The sequence below is a fragment of the Triturus cristatus genome, chromosome 4_2 (genome assembly GCF_964204655.1).
Source record: "Triturus cristatus chromosome 4_2, aTriCri1.1, whole genome shotgun sequence".
Lineage (NCBI taxonomy): Eukaryota > Metazoa > Chordata > Amphibia > Caudata > Salamandridae > Triturus > Triturus cristatus.
In genome coordinates this window covers 942,725,900-942,741,848 of record NC_140586.1, presented here as the reverse complement: position 1 = coordinate 942,741,848, position 15,949 = coordinate 942,725,900, and the positions used below count along the sequence as shown (strand labels likewise).

Here is a 15,949-nt window from a genome sequence, read left to right as displayed (position 1 = left end):
CTTTGCTGAAATAATTAAGATGTGGCATATTCAAATTAACTTTTATGTAAATTTCTGTATATGGTTAAATATACCTTAATAAGTTTAAAAAATGGTAATGAAGAGATGTTTATACAATCAATTAAAAATTGTGTATGCATATTCCGTTATGTTTCCCTTTAAGTAATCTTAAGTCTCTTTACATCCGACAGAAAACAATCTTCGATTGTACAAAATGTTTCAAAATAAGGAAGATAACACTGTAAATCTGCAAAACAAAGTCCGAAATATTGAGTTCCAGTATTCAGGGAAACATAAGTGCCGTCAGAGACAGCTGACCCTCGGCATAAACTGACAGATCTTGGAAGACGCGTCAAGGGAAATTCAGTGATTCTACGAGTCTCAGCTGTGCACCTCTGTGCTTCAAGTTGAAGAAATGACCTGTAGACAATTAAGACAACACTGATAAACCTCCTCTTGTGTTAACATATCCAATGCCAGCTTTGATCATGAGGTCGGTATGAGGTGGGTACAGCAGTGCTCTGCTTCCTAAAAGAATAACAGACGACCATTCAGTGCTAGGGGTGTATTGTAAACTGTTTTAGACCAATCTACAGCAACCAGTGAAAAGCACAACAGAATGGAGTCAGACAACTGAAGGTTAAAAGAAATAGTGGTTCTGCAGTCTAAAATACAGAGTACTGTCCCAGTGTGCACCGACCAGAAGGACGATGGATCTCTACCCGCAAGCGTGCAGAACCATTATCCAGTCTAAAGACACAATCGCCCACGAAGAAGCCTTACACACATTATGAGATTGGGAAGTAGTTGGTGACCATTGCACTTAATTCTTTAATCGGGAATCAGACGTGCAAAATACGATAGATACAGAGAATGCAAGAATAACACAAGTGCTTTATCAGTCATGTTGGCTCTTCAGGAAGTACAGTCAAGGGATGTAAACAAGTATGTACCAGACCCAGAGACACTAACCAAGAGAGAAGTCTCAGAGACAAGCAGTGAGAGCTTTAGTTTGTCATCAATATTAAAATCCCATCAGCAAACACACACCGGGAAAAAACTATTCAAATGCACTGAATGTGTAAAGAGCTTTATTCAGTTATCAGGCCTACATAGACATCAACGAACACACACAGGGGAAAAACCATACCATTGCACTGAATGTGAAAGTAGTTTTAGCGAATCATCAAAACTCAGGAGTCATCAACGAACACACACAGGGGAAAAGCCATTCAAATGTAGTGAATGTGTGAAGAGCTTTAGTCAAGCTGCACACCTAAAACGGCATCAGGGAACACACACTGGGGAAAAACCGTTCAAGTGCAGTGAATGTGTGAAGAGCTTTACATATTTATCATACCTAAAACAACATCAGAGAACACACACAGGGGAAAAACCATTCCAGTGCATTGAATGTGGAAGTAGTTTTAGTTACTCATCAACATTAAAGGTTCATCAGAGAACACACACAGGGGAAAAACCATACCATTGCAGTGAATGTGGAAGTAGTTTTAATTACTCATCAACATTAAAGGTTCATCAGAGAACACACACTGGCGAAAAACCTTATCATTGCAGTGAATGTGGAAGTAGTTTTAGTGATTCGTCAACATTACGGAATCATCAGCGAACACACACAGGCGAAAAACCATTCAAGTGCAGTGAATGTCTGAAGAGCTTTATTCGGTTATCAGGTCTAAAACACCATCAGAGGACACACACTGGAGAAAAACCATATAATTGCAGTGATTGTGTGAAGAGGTTTAGTCGATTAACTCACCTGCAAAAGCATCAGAGAACACACACAGGGGAAAAACCATTCAAGTGCAGTGAATGTGGAAGTTGTTTTAATTACTCTTCAACATTAAGGAATCATCAGCGAACACACACCGGGGAAAAACCATTCAAGTGCAGTGAATGTCTGAAGAGCTTTAGTCAATTATCAGACCTAAAATACCATCTGAGAACACACACAGGGGAAAAACCATATCATTGCAGTGAATGTGTGAAGAGGTTTAATCGATTATCACACCTAAAACAGCATCAGAGAACACACACTGGAGAAAAACCATATAATTGCAGTGATTGTGTGAAGAGGTTTAGTCGATTAACTCACCTGCAAAAGCATCAGAGAACACACACAGGGGAAAAACCGCTCAAGTGCAATGAATGTGGGAGGGGCTTTATATATTTATCAAACCAAAAACAGCATCAGCGAACACACACAAGGGTAAAACCATTCAAGTGCAGTGATTGTGGAAGTAGTTTTAGTGACTCTTCAACATTAAGGATTCATCAGCGAACACACACAAGGGTAAAACCATTCAAGTGCAGTGATTGTGGAAGTAGTTTTAGTGATTCTTCAACATTAAGGATTCATCAGCGAACACACACAAGGGAAAAACCATTCAAGTGCAGTGAATGTGGAAGTTGTTTTAATTACTCTTCAACATTAAGGAATCATCAGCGAACACACACCGGGGAAAAAACATTCAAGTGCAGTGAATGTCTGAAGAGCTTTAGTCAATTATCAGACCTAAAATACCATCTGAGAACACACACAGGGGAAAAACCATATCATTGCAGTGAATGTGTGAAGAGGTTTAATCGATTATCACACCTAAAACAGCATCAGCGAACACACACTGGGGAAAAACCATTCCAGTGCATTGAATGTGGAAGTAGTTTTAGTTACTCATCAACATTAAAGGTTCATCAGAGAACACACACAGGGGAAAAACCATACCATTGCATTGAATGTGGAAGTAGTTTTAGTTACTCATCAACATTAAAGGTTCATCAGAGAACACACACTGGCGAAAAACCTTATCATTGCAGTGAATGTGGAAGTAGTTTTAGTGATTCGTCAACATTACGGATTCATCAGCGAACACACACAGGCGAAAAACCATTCAAGTGCAGTGAATGTCTGAAGAGCTTTATTCGGTTATCAGGTCTAAAACACCATCAGAGGACACACACTGGAGAAAAACCATATAATTGCAGTGATTGTGTGAAGAGGTTTAGTCGATTAACTCACCTGCAAAAGCATCAGAGAACACACACAGGGGAAAAACCATTCAAGTGCAGTGAATGTGGAAGTTGTTTTAATTACTCTTCAACATTAAGGAATCATCAGCGAACACACACCGGGGAAAAACCATTCAAGTGCAGTGAATGTCTGAAGAGCTTTAGTCAATTATCAGACCTAAAATACCATCTGAGAACACACACAGGGGAAAAACCATATCATTGCAGTGAATGTGTGAAGAGGTTTAATCGATTATCACACCTAAAACAGCATCAGCGAACACACACTGGGGAAAAACCATTCCAGTGCAGTGAATGTGGAAGAAGTTTTAGTGATTCGTCAACATTAAGGAAACATCTGCGAACACACACAGGGGAAAAACCATTCAATTGCAATGAATGTGGGAAGAGCTTTATATATTTATCAGGACTAAAACGGCACCAGAGAACACACACAGGGGAAAAATCATGTAAGTGCAGTAAATGTGAAAGTAGTTATAGTGAATCTTCAAATTAAGGATTCATCAGCGAACATACAGAGGGGAAAAAGCATTCCAGTGCAGTGAATATGGAAGTAGTTTTAGTGATTTGTCAACATTAAGGAATCATCAGCGAACACACACAGGGGAAAAACCATTCAAGTGCAGTGAATGTGAGAAGAGGTTTATTCAATTATCAGACCTAAAACAGAATTGGAGAACACTCATTGGAGAAAAACCATATCATTGCAGTGATTGTGTGAAGAGATTTAGTCGATTATCCCACTTAAAACAGCATCAGAGAACACACACTGGGGAAAACCCATTCAAGTGCAATGAATGTGGGAAGAGCTTTATATATTTATCAAGCCTAAAACAGCATCAGAGAACACACACAGAAAAAATCATTCAAGTTCAGTGAATCTGGAAGTAGTTTTAGTGAATCTTCAGCATTAAGGATTCATCAGCAAACACACACGGGAAAAACCATTCAAGTGCAGTGAATGTCTGAAGAGATTTAGCCGATTATCAAACCGAAAGCACCATCAGAGAACACACACAGGAGAAAAACAATATAATTGCGGTGAATGTATATATATATATATATATATCAGGTCTAAAACGGCATCAGAAAACACGCACAGGAATCGTTCAAGTGCAGTGAATGTTGAAGTAGGTTTTGTGAATCTTCAATATTAAGTATTGATCAGTGAACACACACGGGAAAAGCCATGTCATTGCAGTAAATGTGTGAAGATCTTTTGTCAACTTTCAAAGCTACAAAGACATCAGCCTCTCTTCAGAAGAGTGCAGGATCAACAATGAAGGCCACGGAGCAGCAGCTGTGTGACAGCCAGGCCGAGCACACTTCAGAAGAGTGCAGGAAGTGAAGGTGTCTGTTCAGCAGATATAGATTATTAATGAAACTCTCTGACCCACATGCTATGTGATAGCCAGGGTGAGCACGCGGCTTGTCTTCAGGAGAGTGAGGAATCATTTATAAATATCATGTGTGATAGTCCGGCTGAGCACAAGAATGTTCTGCAGAACAGTAAGGGATCATTAGCCAAAGTCACAGACCCTCGCGCTGTTTGATAGCCAGGCAAAATCACCATTTTGCATTCTTGGACGACAATTTCTAGATTGCTAATGGAGCCGAATTTTGAAATGATTGTTCCACAAAAGAAATGAAAAAAAAGATTGATTGCACAAAAATAATATATAGCTAGAACCAATCACGATGCTATAAAATGTACACAATAATGACTAGGTTTTACATATTAAAAAGAAAGGCATGTTTTTAGATATGTAATAGAATAAAAAAGGATTTGGATTTTGGCATTTGACTGCTGATTGTAAAGAAATGAGATTGCGCCCCTAAACTCAAGATAATTTGTGCTGTCAGCAGGGAGTCTGGCAGGGGTGACATTAGAAGGGGGTCCTGTCTCGACAGTGCGACTGCTGTCAGCAGAAAGTGTGGAACAGGTGGCATTAGAAAAAGGTCCTGTCTCGACAGTGGGACTGCCCTCAGCAGGTGGTCTGGCACAGGTGGTATTAGAAGGGGGTCCTGTCTCGACAGTGTGACTGCTGTCAGCAGGTGTCTGGCACAGGTGGCATTAGAAGGGGGTCCTGTCTCGACAGTGTGACTGCTGTCAGCAGGGAGTCTGACACAGGTGGCATTAGATGGGGGTCTTGTCTCGACAGTGTGACTGCTGTCAGCAGGTGTCTGGCACAGGTGGCATTAGAAAAGGGTCCTGTCTCGACAGTGGGACTGCCCTCAGCAGGTGGTCTGGCACAGGTGGTATTAGAAGGGGGTCCTGTCTCGACAGTGTGACTGCTGTCAGCAGGTGTCTGGCACAGGTGGCATTAGAAGGGGGTCCTGTCTCGACAGTGTGACTGCTCTCAGAATGGCTCTGCTTTCGGTGTTCACATGACTGACAAGGTTTCTTTGAGATGGGACTAGCTCTCATGTGTTGATGGAGAGAGAAGTGCTACTTGTGATACAAAGACCTGGGCTTCACTTCTTTTATATTTGTCATTTTTGTCCAACCAATGTATCATTTCTTAGGAAAGTTAAAAATATGTCTGTGGCTTGGCACTCCCCTTGTTAATAATTCATAAAAATGCCATAAAATGTTCAGTACTTGTAAGTATTCTGCTACAAGAGGGATGTGTCATATTCCAAAGCAACTTTTTATTTAAGGTTCTTATTTAGTGCAACGTTATATACTGGGTGTTAGATTGTGTTATATCTAGACCACCATATTTGTGATGGACGTGGAATAAAGGAGCCGAGTACAAAGAGTTTCTCAGAAAGCTGTGAGCACCTTGGAAGAGTGAACAGTTATAAAGCTACAGTTATTTAAGGGTTGGCTTTTTGTCGAAATGTTTATGCCACAATCATTTCCAGAATGTCGGTCTTCCTATGTCCAGGACTATCCGAGTGTGTTAAGCTTTTTCTTAGTATAGAAGGAAGGCTGTTCCTCAAAGTCCCTGTAAGAACATACGGTGCTAAACTTTGAGTTAAAGCAATCTAAGGAGCCCTCCGCTGGTGTTAGTGAGCAGCACCTGCTTGAGCTGCTGTCGTATGTAACTTGTAAAAGAGAATTCTGTGGGTTCCTCTGGGGAATAATAATTCCATAGTCCTATGGAAGCTTAACTTTAAATGTATAATTGACTAGAATGGAACTTAAAGCCCTCCTGGACTGAGCCAAGATAGGGATAAGTAAGTAGTCTGTACTGATGATTGTCTTTGTTACCTGATGAGCTCGAGTGTAGATGATTGGAACAAGAATCGCTGTCATCACACAGTTATCCAGCTCCAATCTGTGTATGGAATTGTGTTAAACTGTCCTCATTTTGTGCACATATTCACTCCAGTACTTCTAAAGCCAGGACACCATATCTAAATATTCATACAATTGAATATAATTACTAGAGTGAGGCCGAGTCATTTGGAAATTTTAGAGAACCAAAACATTTGACACAAAATATTGTGCTATAAATTGATGGTATTTGCTTCTTTTGATTGCGTAAACCTTTTTCTGCCCCTGGTTCTCTTTAAAACAGGTGCTAGCTGATATGTTCATAAAGCTGGTGTGAGATACAGGCTAGCACACTAGGTCAATGTCCGGTAGAGTAGGAAGAGGTCACTTTCAGAACTTGGAAATGAAACCTTTAGTTACCGTTAAATGCTAGAAAGAGCATAGCACATCCACAGAGCCAGAGTTTCGTCCACCATGGCACTTTTGGTATGGAAGGCTTTGCGAACCAATGATATTCAAGTAAAGAAAGATGACTCCCTATCGACTTGGCTGCCTGTCCTGTATGACATGGTGGGTGTTCACCGAGAACTGGCTTCTCAAGCTAGGCGGAGGGCACTGGGGATGCTCAAACTAATTTAAAAGGTAGTTTGGTTGATGAACAAGACAGCTGCCCCTAGCTTTCACTGCAGTGTACAGAATAAAAAGGTCATACATTTCTGAAACACCTAGTTGCTGACTCTGTGGAGACGGATAAAATGATAACAATGCGGCAATTTGCCAACAGTTACGTATTGAGATACATTTTCACTGTATTAAAGCCCTTAAATGGAAAATTATTTTTGTAAGAAAGCTAGTGTGAGAATCTAACTTTCCTTCTAACCTCAGATGATCTGCACGTTCTGAAGTAATTGGCCAACTGGATGACACAAACAAACTATAGAGTTTTAGGTCAAAAAGTGACTTCATTATCCTAAGAATTCCTGTCACCCATAGGTTGGAGGATGCTGCTGGTAACATATTTCCGCAGGTTTGATTTAACTAGTGGCGTGATTAACCATGGAATCTTTGTAGTCAGTTTGTGTATCTTTTGAATGTTTAATCAAACGTGTAATTAGTTTTAGATGTAGGATGTATCTTATCCTTTTGATCCACCAGTTCCTTGTTTCCTACCAGTGTTTATGAATAGATTAGTTGATGTTAAAATGTATTTGTCGTTTACTTGTTCTTCTGTACTATTGCTGTATCAATTTCGTGAAATATTAATTAATTCCTAAATAAATCTTGATTGATTCATTGACTCACATTCTGGCAGCTCTTATGTGATATTTTTTTTTTAGGAACTGAGAATGCTTGAAATGTATGTCTAGGGCAGGGGGATTCATACTGAGGGCGGGCTCTCCTAGGGAGGCCTGAGATGAACCCAAGGTGGCGTGCTAGGCTCTGGTCAAAAGAAGCATTATGCTGAAAAAAGTGCTTTGTTTTAAGCTGAAAATAATGAGCGGCAGTAAGCTGCTCTCCAATGGGCCATCACTAACGTGTTTTGTCGTTTATATCCTAGCTGGGAGTATGTGTCAAAAGGGACGGGACTCCAAATGTTTTTCAAAACCTCCACTTCAAATAAACTCACTGTGGGCACTTGCACCCGTTATTAGAACATTGAAATGTTGGACAACCTGAGAACACTACTGAGGCGCAAGCCGGTAGTCGCTAATCTATTTTAAACTTTGTATACTTGTGTATTGTGTGTGATTTTAAAACCATATGCACCCTTAAAAAACCTTGGCCGTACCTGCTCCTGAGCTTAGCGGCAGACAGCTTGTCGCTTCGCTCTTAGAGCACATCGCGTCCTGCAGCCATTTCCTGGTCGCCGCCAGACACGCCCACCGCGGCTGGCCACGCCCCCCTCCGCCCAGTTTGTATAAATCGCGCGCCAAAGCGCCAGCGCTTCATTGACAACCTGAGAACACTACTGAGGCGGAAGCCGGTAGTCGCTAATCTATTTTAAACTTTGTATACTTGTGTATTGTGTGTGATTTTAAAACCATATGCACCCTTAAAAAACCTTGGCCTTACCTGCTCCTGAGCTTAGCGGCAGACAGCTTGTCGCTTCGCTCTTAGAGCACATCGCGTCCTGCAGCCATTTTCTGGTCGCCGCCAGACACGCCCACCGCGGCTGGCCACGCCCCCCTCCGCCCAGTTTGTATAAATCGCGCGCCAAAGCGCCAGCGCTTCATTGACAACCTGAGAACACTACTGAGGCGGAAGCCGGTAGTCGCTAATCTATTTTAAACTTTGTATACTTGTGTATTGTGTGTGATTTTAAAACCATATGCACCCTTAAAAAACCTTGGCCGTACCTGCTCCTGAGCTTAGCGGCAGACAGCTTGTCGCTTCGCTCTTAGAGCACATCGCGTCCTGCAGCCATTTCCTGGTCGCCGCCAGACACGCCCACCGCGGCTGGCCACGCCCCCCTCCGCCCAGTTTGTATAAAACGCGCGCCAAAGCGCCAGCGCTTCATTGACAACCTGAGAACACTACTGAGGCGGAAGCCGGTAGTCGCTAATCTATTTTAAACTTTGTATACTTGTGTATTGTGTGTGATTTTAAAACCATATGCACCCTTAAAAAACCTTGGCCTTACCTGCTCCTGAGCTTAGCGGCAGACAGCTTGTCGCTTCGCTCTTAGAGCACATCGCGTCCTGCAGCCATTTCCTGGTCGCCGCCAGACACGCCCACCGCGGCTGGCCACGCCCCCCTCCGCCCAGTTTGTATAAATCGCGCGCCAAAGCGCCAGCGCTTCATTGACAACCTGAGAACACTACTGAGGCGCAAGCCGGTAGTCGCTAATCTATTTTAAACTTTGTATACTTGTGTATTGTGTGTGATTTTAAAACCATATGCACCCTTAAAAAACCTTGGCCTTACCTGCTCCTGAGCTTAGCGGCAGACAGCTTGTCGCTTCGCTCTTAGAGCACATCGCGTCCTGCAGCCATTTCCTGGTCGCCGCCAGACACGCCCACCGCGGCTGGCCACGCCCCCCTCCGCCCAGTTTGTATAAATCGCGCGCCAAAGCGCCAGCGCTTCATTGACAACCTGAGAACACTACTGAGGCGGAAGCCGGTAGTCGCTAATCTATTTTAAACTTTGTATACTTGTGTATTGTGTGTGATTTTAAAACCATATGCACCCTTAAAAAACCTTGGCCTTACCTGCTCCTGAGCTTAGCGGCAGACAGCTTGTCGCTTCGCTCTTAGAGCACATCGCGTCCTGCAGCCATTTCCTGGTCGCCGCCAGACACGCCCACCGCGGCTGGCCACGCCCCCTTCCTACGCACTGACATCGACTATAAAACATGAGCCCCTACAGGAAGTGCAGCGGACGAGCGCAGCGGGCGCGGCGAATGCGCGCCAAAGGCGCCCATAAGGCAAGCTCGTCTGCGCTCGTCCGCGCCTCGGTAGCGCCCGGAGCGACCCCTGAGGCTCCAGCCCCCCTATCCACCACTAGCCCTTCGCCTCTGGCGCGCGAGTCTTTAATCCGACTCAGAGACCACGCTCATGAAGGCCATCTGTCCTTCTTTGACACCGCCTATCCTCTGCACGACTTTGCCTGCAAAGGTTTACTGTCGGGTGGCCTGCTGAACGTCAGGTCTTTGCCTAAACATGCTAACGAAATCTCCCAGTTGATCGATAATCACCATCTTGATGCTCTATTCCTGACGGAGACCTGGACCCACTCCGACTGTAATATTGAATTGGATTGGGCCTGTCCTCAAGATTTTAAAATCCTGCATCTCCCTAGACCTAAGGGTCGGGGTGGTGGAGTCGGTATAATATATAGAGCCTCCTGGACCGTAAAAACTCTTGATATGGACCCAGTGGCCGGCACGGAAATACTTGGACTTTCAATCGACTGCCACTCCGGAACAACTTTCACGGCTGTGATTTGTTACCGCCCACCGGGAGCCTTTAACTCCACTCAGCAGCAGTCGCTCCTCTCCACCCTTACTAATATGGCTACCTCTCACAACAAGTTGATCGTCTTGGGCGATTTTAACTTATGGCCCAACGGCAGCCTAGACTCCGCTCTTAACAATCTACTACTTTCCTGTGAAGGTATGGGACTCTCCCAGCTGGTCAATAAGCCTACACACTCCGCAGGGCACCAGCTCGATTTAATCTTTTCCTCCCCCCAGCTAGTACTCCTGAGCGACATTCTGCCTATGTGCTGGACCGACCATGCGCTCATTAAATTTCACATAGCCGGCAGCAGGGCCAGCAGATCGTCACTCAGCTCCGGCCCGATCTTTTGTTCAGAGATTGGATAGCTCTGGATAAACTAAGACTGACCGGCCTGGTCTTTGAGGTGGAAGACAGCTTCTCCATCGCTCAGTCGGTAGAGGACAACTATCTGTCCCTCTGCTCAAGGATTTCCAACATCTCCGACCGCCTCGTCCCTCAGAAAAAGGGCAAACCAAAGAGACGAGCACCTGCCCCCTGGTTCGACGACTCATTGAGAGCACTCAAACTAGCCTGCAGACAAGCAGAGAGAAGATGGAGGCAAGGCTATTCTGACACCAATAAATCTCTTTGGAAAGACAACCTCCGGGCGTACAAAACTGCCACTGCCCATAATAAGGCCAACTATTACTGTTCCACCATCACCAATGCCACCAACAGTTCGAAAAGTATCTTCCAGATTCTTAAAAACTTAACCCATCCAGACTGTGTAACTTCTTCGCAGCCCCCCACCCAAGCCCTCTGTGATAACCTCGCAGCATTTTTTATCAACAAAATAAACACCATCATTCAAAACCTGAAAACACCCCCTTCTCTGGGAGCACCTAACATTCAGGGATCCAGCACCAGTTCTCAAAACCTGACGCCTCCAGGCTCCGTCCTGACGGCCAGATTACGGGAATTTCCTCCTATCCCGGTCTCCGAGTTTGAAAGACTGGCGCTTGGAATTACCTCGGGCTCCCCACTCGACCCCCTGCCCCCTAAAATTTGGAAAAGTTTTGGAACTGAACTTTTCGGCACCATGCGCCAAATATGTAACCAGTCCTTGCACAGTGGTTATGTCCCAACCTCATGGAAACAGGCGCTGGTCACCCCACTCCTAAAAAAACCCTCCCTGAGTCCAGACTGTCTATCTAACGACCGACCCATCTCCCTATTACCATTTCCGGCGAAAGTCGCTGAACGATGGGTCAGTTCTTGCCTTTCCTGTCATCTAGAACAGAACAACTTTCTAGACGATCATCAGTTCGGATTCCGTCCCGCCCACGGCACCGAAACAGCGGTCTTGACAGCCATGGAAGACCTTCGCATGCGTGCAGACAGGGGCCAGCCAGTAGCACTGATACTGCTGGACCTGTCTGCCGCATTCGATACGGTCAACCACAGCACGCTGCTGCAGAGACTAGGTGAGGCAGGCGTAGATGGCACAGCGCTGCTCTGGTTTCACTCCTACCTGTGGGACAGGAGACAGGCTGTCTCCCTCCCCCCATTCCAATCCACCTTCGCACCGGTGCCTCAGGGAGTTCCCCAGGGCTCCTCCATCAGCCCCATTCTTTTTAACGTGTACCTCATCCCGTTGATCACGTTAATTAAGTATTTTGGGATAAAACGATCAACTACGCTGATGACACGCAGCTCATTCTCTCTTGGGAAGGAGAAGACTCCATTCCTTTAACCACCTTCCACGACTGCTTAAGAGAGACGGCTGGGTGGCTCCACAGAAACTCCCTCCAATTCAACTCCTCCAAAACAGAGGTTCTGTTCTGTGCGGCCACCAACACACCCCGCCCCTTTCCGAGTGAATTCTGGCCACCTGAGACTAGGGATAAACCTCTGCCAGTCTCCTCGGTCCGCAACCTGGGAGCCATGCTCAATAACAAGCTGAGTATGGAAACCCAGGTAGCAAAAACAGTGGGGATCTGCACAGCCCTACTACGCTCCCTGCGTAAAATCATGCCACTCCTCCCAGCACAAGCCCGGGCGTCGATAGTCAGATGCACAATACTCAGTCGCATTGACTATTGTAACTCCCTGCTCCTTGAATCTCCAGTCACGCTGATGGACCGACTTCAAAGAATTCAATCTGCCGCCGCCAAGCTGGCTCTTGGCTGGACGAGAAGGTCTTCGGCCACAGCAGCCCTGGCCGAGCTACATTGGCTACCCTTAAAGCAGCGTGTGGCATTCAAGTCCCTCTGCATCGTCTTTAAGGCTCTGCATGGACTCGGGCCCATACCCCTGCAAGCTTTGTTCCTGTGGTACACTCCCACCAGAGACTTACGATCATCATCAGCCCGTCTGGTAAAGGTGTCCAGATTCAACAAAGCCAGAACAGGGGGCAGATCCTTCAGGGTCGCAGCGGCCAAGTTATGGAACAGTCTGCCTATTGACATACGCCAGATCTCACAACTTCTTCCATTTAGGAAGCGCATCAAGACCTGGCTATTCCCCTAAATTCTGCCCACCTGCTAACTACTCCGGTCTATCCTTCAGCAGAGTATTCTCCAGCGCCAGGAAGCCTGCAAGGTATCAGTCGCGCTCTATAAATACTTAAAATAAAATAAATAAAATAAATAAGCTCCATTGAAGTAGCTCCGGGCTTGTAATGGCTGGTATAAGTCCGGAGCTCCAACATTCCAATGTTTGTCTTCATGATTTTCTCTTTTTCATTTAGAACATTCTAACCTCAGTGGGTGGAATGTTCCAATAGCCTTATAGCCCTTCTGCCTTGGGATATTCAGCTTGTTAAAGGCCCTGAACCTGTTACAAGCTCGAGACGCAGGCCCCCGTGAGCAGGCCATAAGGCTATATTAAAGCCTGCCTGACCAGATTAGTATGTTTGGCAATCATGCATTCTTAAAACAGCGCTTAACTGCAATGTTTAAATAAGTCTAGACATATTTAAACATTGCCAATTGAATAGAATAATTGTGAAAAATTCTCAGGGAAGCCCGACGATCGCTGTGGGGTGGGGGGGGTGGCATTAAAACATTTTAAGACCACTGGTCTAGGGTGTTCCTCATCAGAGAGGTGTGAGGGGCCTGATGTAACACTGTTTGTTAGTCAAATCTAAAAGGGGAGGGCACAGAGACTCAAAGCCGATGGATTTCAATGTCAAACCTGTTTATCACCACTTAATCATCCTCGTAATTGCAATAAGTGACTGGATCAGGCCCCCTCCTCTCATGTCCAGATGGGCTGCTGGCTGATTGTATTTAGCACAGGTTTGGAAATCAAGGTTTGAGATGTAAAACATGAAAGTAATAGAAACATGTATGCTTTACAAAGGAACGGTGATGGTGATGCCAAGCCCTCTGCGCCACTGTTAGTACTGCCAGCAAGAGTGTGTACATATATCTGCTAACAGCGCCGCTCCATGGAAAAGGTCAGCCATACCTCATCATGCCTGTCAAACCCAACCTATTCTAAACCCTCTCCAGCAGCACCTGTAGGCGACTGGCAAGTGAACACTAAACTCTCTCTCATAAACCTAATCTATTCAAGACACTCTCCAGCAGGCCCTGTAGGGGACTGATGGTGAACAGGAGACCCATCGCAAACCCAACTTATTCACTCTCTAGCAGGAGTTGTAGGAGACTGGCAAGTGAACAACAGACAGCCCCCTCTGTCAGTTCCAACTTATTACAACCCTCTTCAGCAATGCCTGTAGCAGACAGGGGGGTGACCACTTCAGGAAAATGCAACAAAACTAGGGCTGCTGATCGACCCCGATCACAGTCCCACAGTGGCTGGTCCTAGAGATCCACAAGGGCTAGTTTGGTCCCGTGTGGGGGCAGAAACTTCACTGGTTCTTGTCCAGAAATGCTGAGTGTTCACAAGGGACAGACAGCCCTTCTTCTGAAAGATCATGGGCGTTGAATGCTTATGACCGATGGCCCTCTCAAAATAATTTATTGACAGTACCTATACCACTAGTACAGCGGCTGGTGTCAAACTCTTGAAGGTGGAAGAGTCGCGTTCCCTAAACCACGGCAGTAAGAGCTGACCATAGGAAACCACCCAAACTTCAAGCAACTTGGTTTCCACTGGTTCTTTTGGTATGGCACCGCCAGAACCTCCTTTAGGCTTACTTCAGGAAGTAGTGGGTTTGAAACTCTGTGACTTGGATTACAGTCCTGCTTTGTGTAAGTAGCCCTAAAGTTGTAGGGTGCTTCATAGGGTTAGCATTAGAGTTGGAATAGGAATGTCCCCTGCATTTTTTTTATTTTTATTAAGCTCGCACTCGACCCAGAGGTATTGGGGATCATAGTGCTTTATATGAGCACCAGTTGCGTTACAGACGGACACATTCATTTTTGTTAGGCACAGGAATATTGAATGATTTGCCCAGAATCACAAGATGTCTCATGTGAAGGATCAGAGTGCCATGCCTGAATGTAACTAAACCAGAACCCCTGAATGTGCGCTGCCAGCTTTGCTGAGTTTGACTTCTAATTATTATAGCAGCGCTCCAGCACTTGACAGCTCAGACAGCTATAAAAATGTGTGACTTTGCATTTCATTACAGCGATGCGGACCACCACATTGAAATGCGTTACTCTAACCCTTGATGGGTGATACTTGGCAGGCCTGTTCCCCTCAATGCAGGCATCCTTGCACTGTGGTACAAGGCTGCCTGTTTTGGTGCTAGGCAGCTAAATGTAGCATCAGCACAGGAAGAAGTGCAGGGCTGCACCGTATTCTTGTAAATACGGTGCAGCCCTGCATTTCAGAAGTGGAGAGCGCGGCGTTAAGCCAGGGAGGCTAACGCCGTGCTCCGCCACTTGCTTGTAAATATGCCCCTTAAGTACAGCAGCCTGACCTATATTATCAAGAGGCAGAAAATCCTCTCATTTCAGAAGATGCACCACCTTGATGAAGCATTGCTCCAGGAAACACACCTATTGAACATGATAAACTCAGAAGGGATTGGATGAATACATGCCAGCAGGATCCTGGCTACCCTCACACAGCCATCTACTCCTTTGGAACATGGGGAGAGTGGGTTGAACATCTGTTTTCACAAATCCCTGGAGGTTCGCACACTGCGGGCATGGTGGGACCCCAGAGGTATTTTTGCCAAGGTTCAGATACTCAATGAGTCTTTGTGTGTGGGCTCTATCTATGCCCCGGCGGCTGACCAAACTCCTGCTCTCCTTTGGGACAGCCAGGGTACTCATGGTGGGGGGATGCTGGAATATGGCACCTTGACAAGTCCAGAAACCATACGACCAGGCAGCCCCAAGACCGTTTCATCCTCTCTGACATTATTGATGATCATGCCTTGATGGATCCAGGGTGATTGACGCACCTGAGGGACGTGGACTATACTTTCACCTCCTGCGTCCATTGTAAATGTTTACGCCTTGATCCTCCCAAACAGTACCTCTGATCATGAACCTGTGCTACTCGACCATAAACTTCGATTGTTGCAAACCCCTCAGGCCCTTTGGCGTATGTATACAGCACGGTATAAAGCCCCTGAAGACAAGCACAGGCGTTGCCAATATCTGAGCCAGTACTTTTTAAAAAAAATGTATAGAGTTTTATATAGCTCGAACTTGACCTGAATAGGGTATCAGAGCGCTTTACATAGCACCAGTTGTGTTACATTAGGACACATTCATTTTTGTTAGGCACGGGGAGATGAAGTGATTTGCCC

At 45.4% G+C, this 15,949-nt stretch overlaps 1 protein-coding gene and 1 pseudogene across 2 annotated transcripts in view; both read left to right on the top strand.

Annotated features, from left to right (window-relative positions):
- The first annotated feature begins 375 nt into the window (after positions 1 to 375).
- LOC146839014 (uncharacterized) overlaps positions 376 to 15,949 on the top strand; it is a 102,049-nt gene continuing 86,475 nt past the window's right edge. Inside the window, exon 1 of the mRNA XM_085603046.1 lies at positions 376 to 504. The gene's annotated coding sequence lies outside the window, so the exon portion shown is untranslated. The remainder of the gene's footprint in view (positions 505 to 15,949) is intronic.
- Positions 502 to 7,567, top strand: LOC146839016 (uncharacterized; annotated as a pseudogene). The gene has a single exon (XR_014960758.1). The product of XR_014960758.1 is annotated as an uncharacterized LOC146839016 (transcript).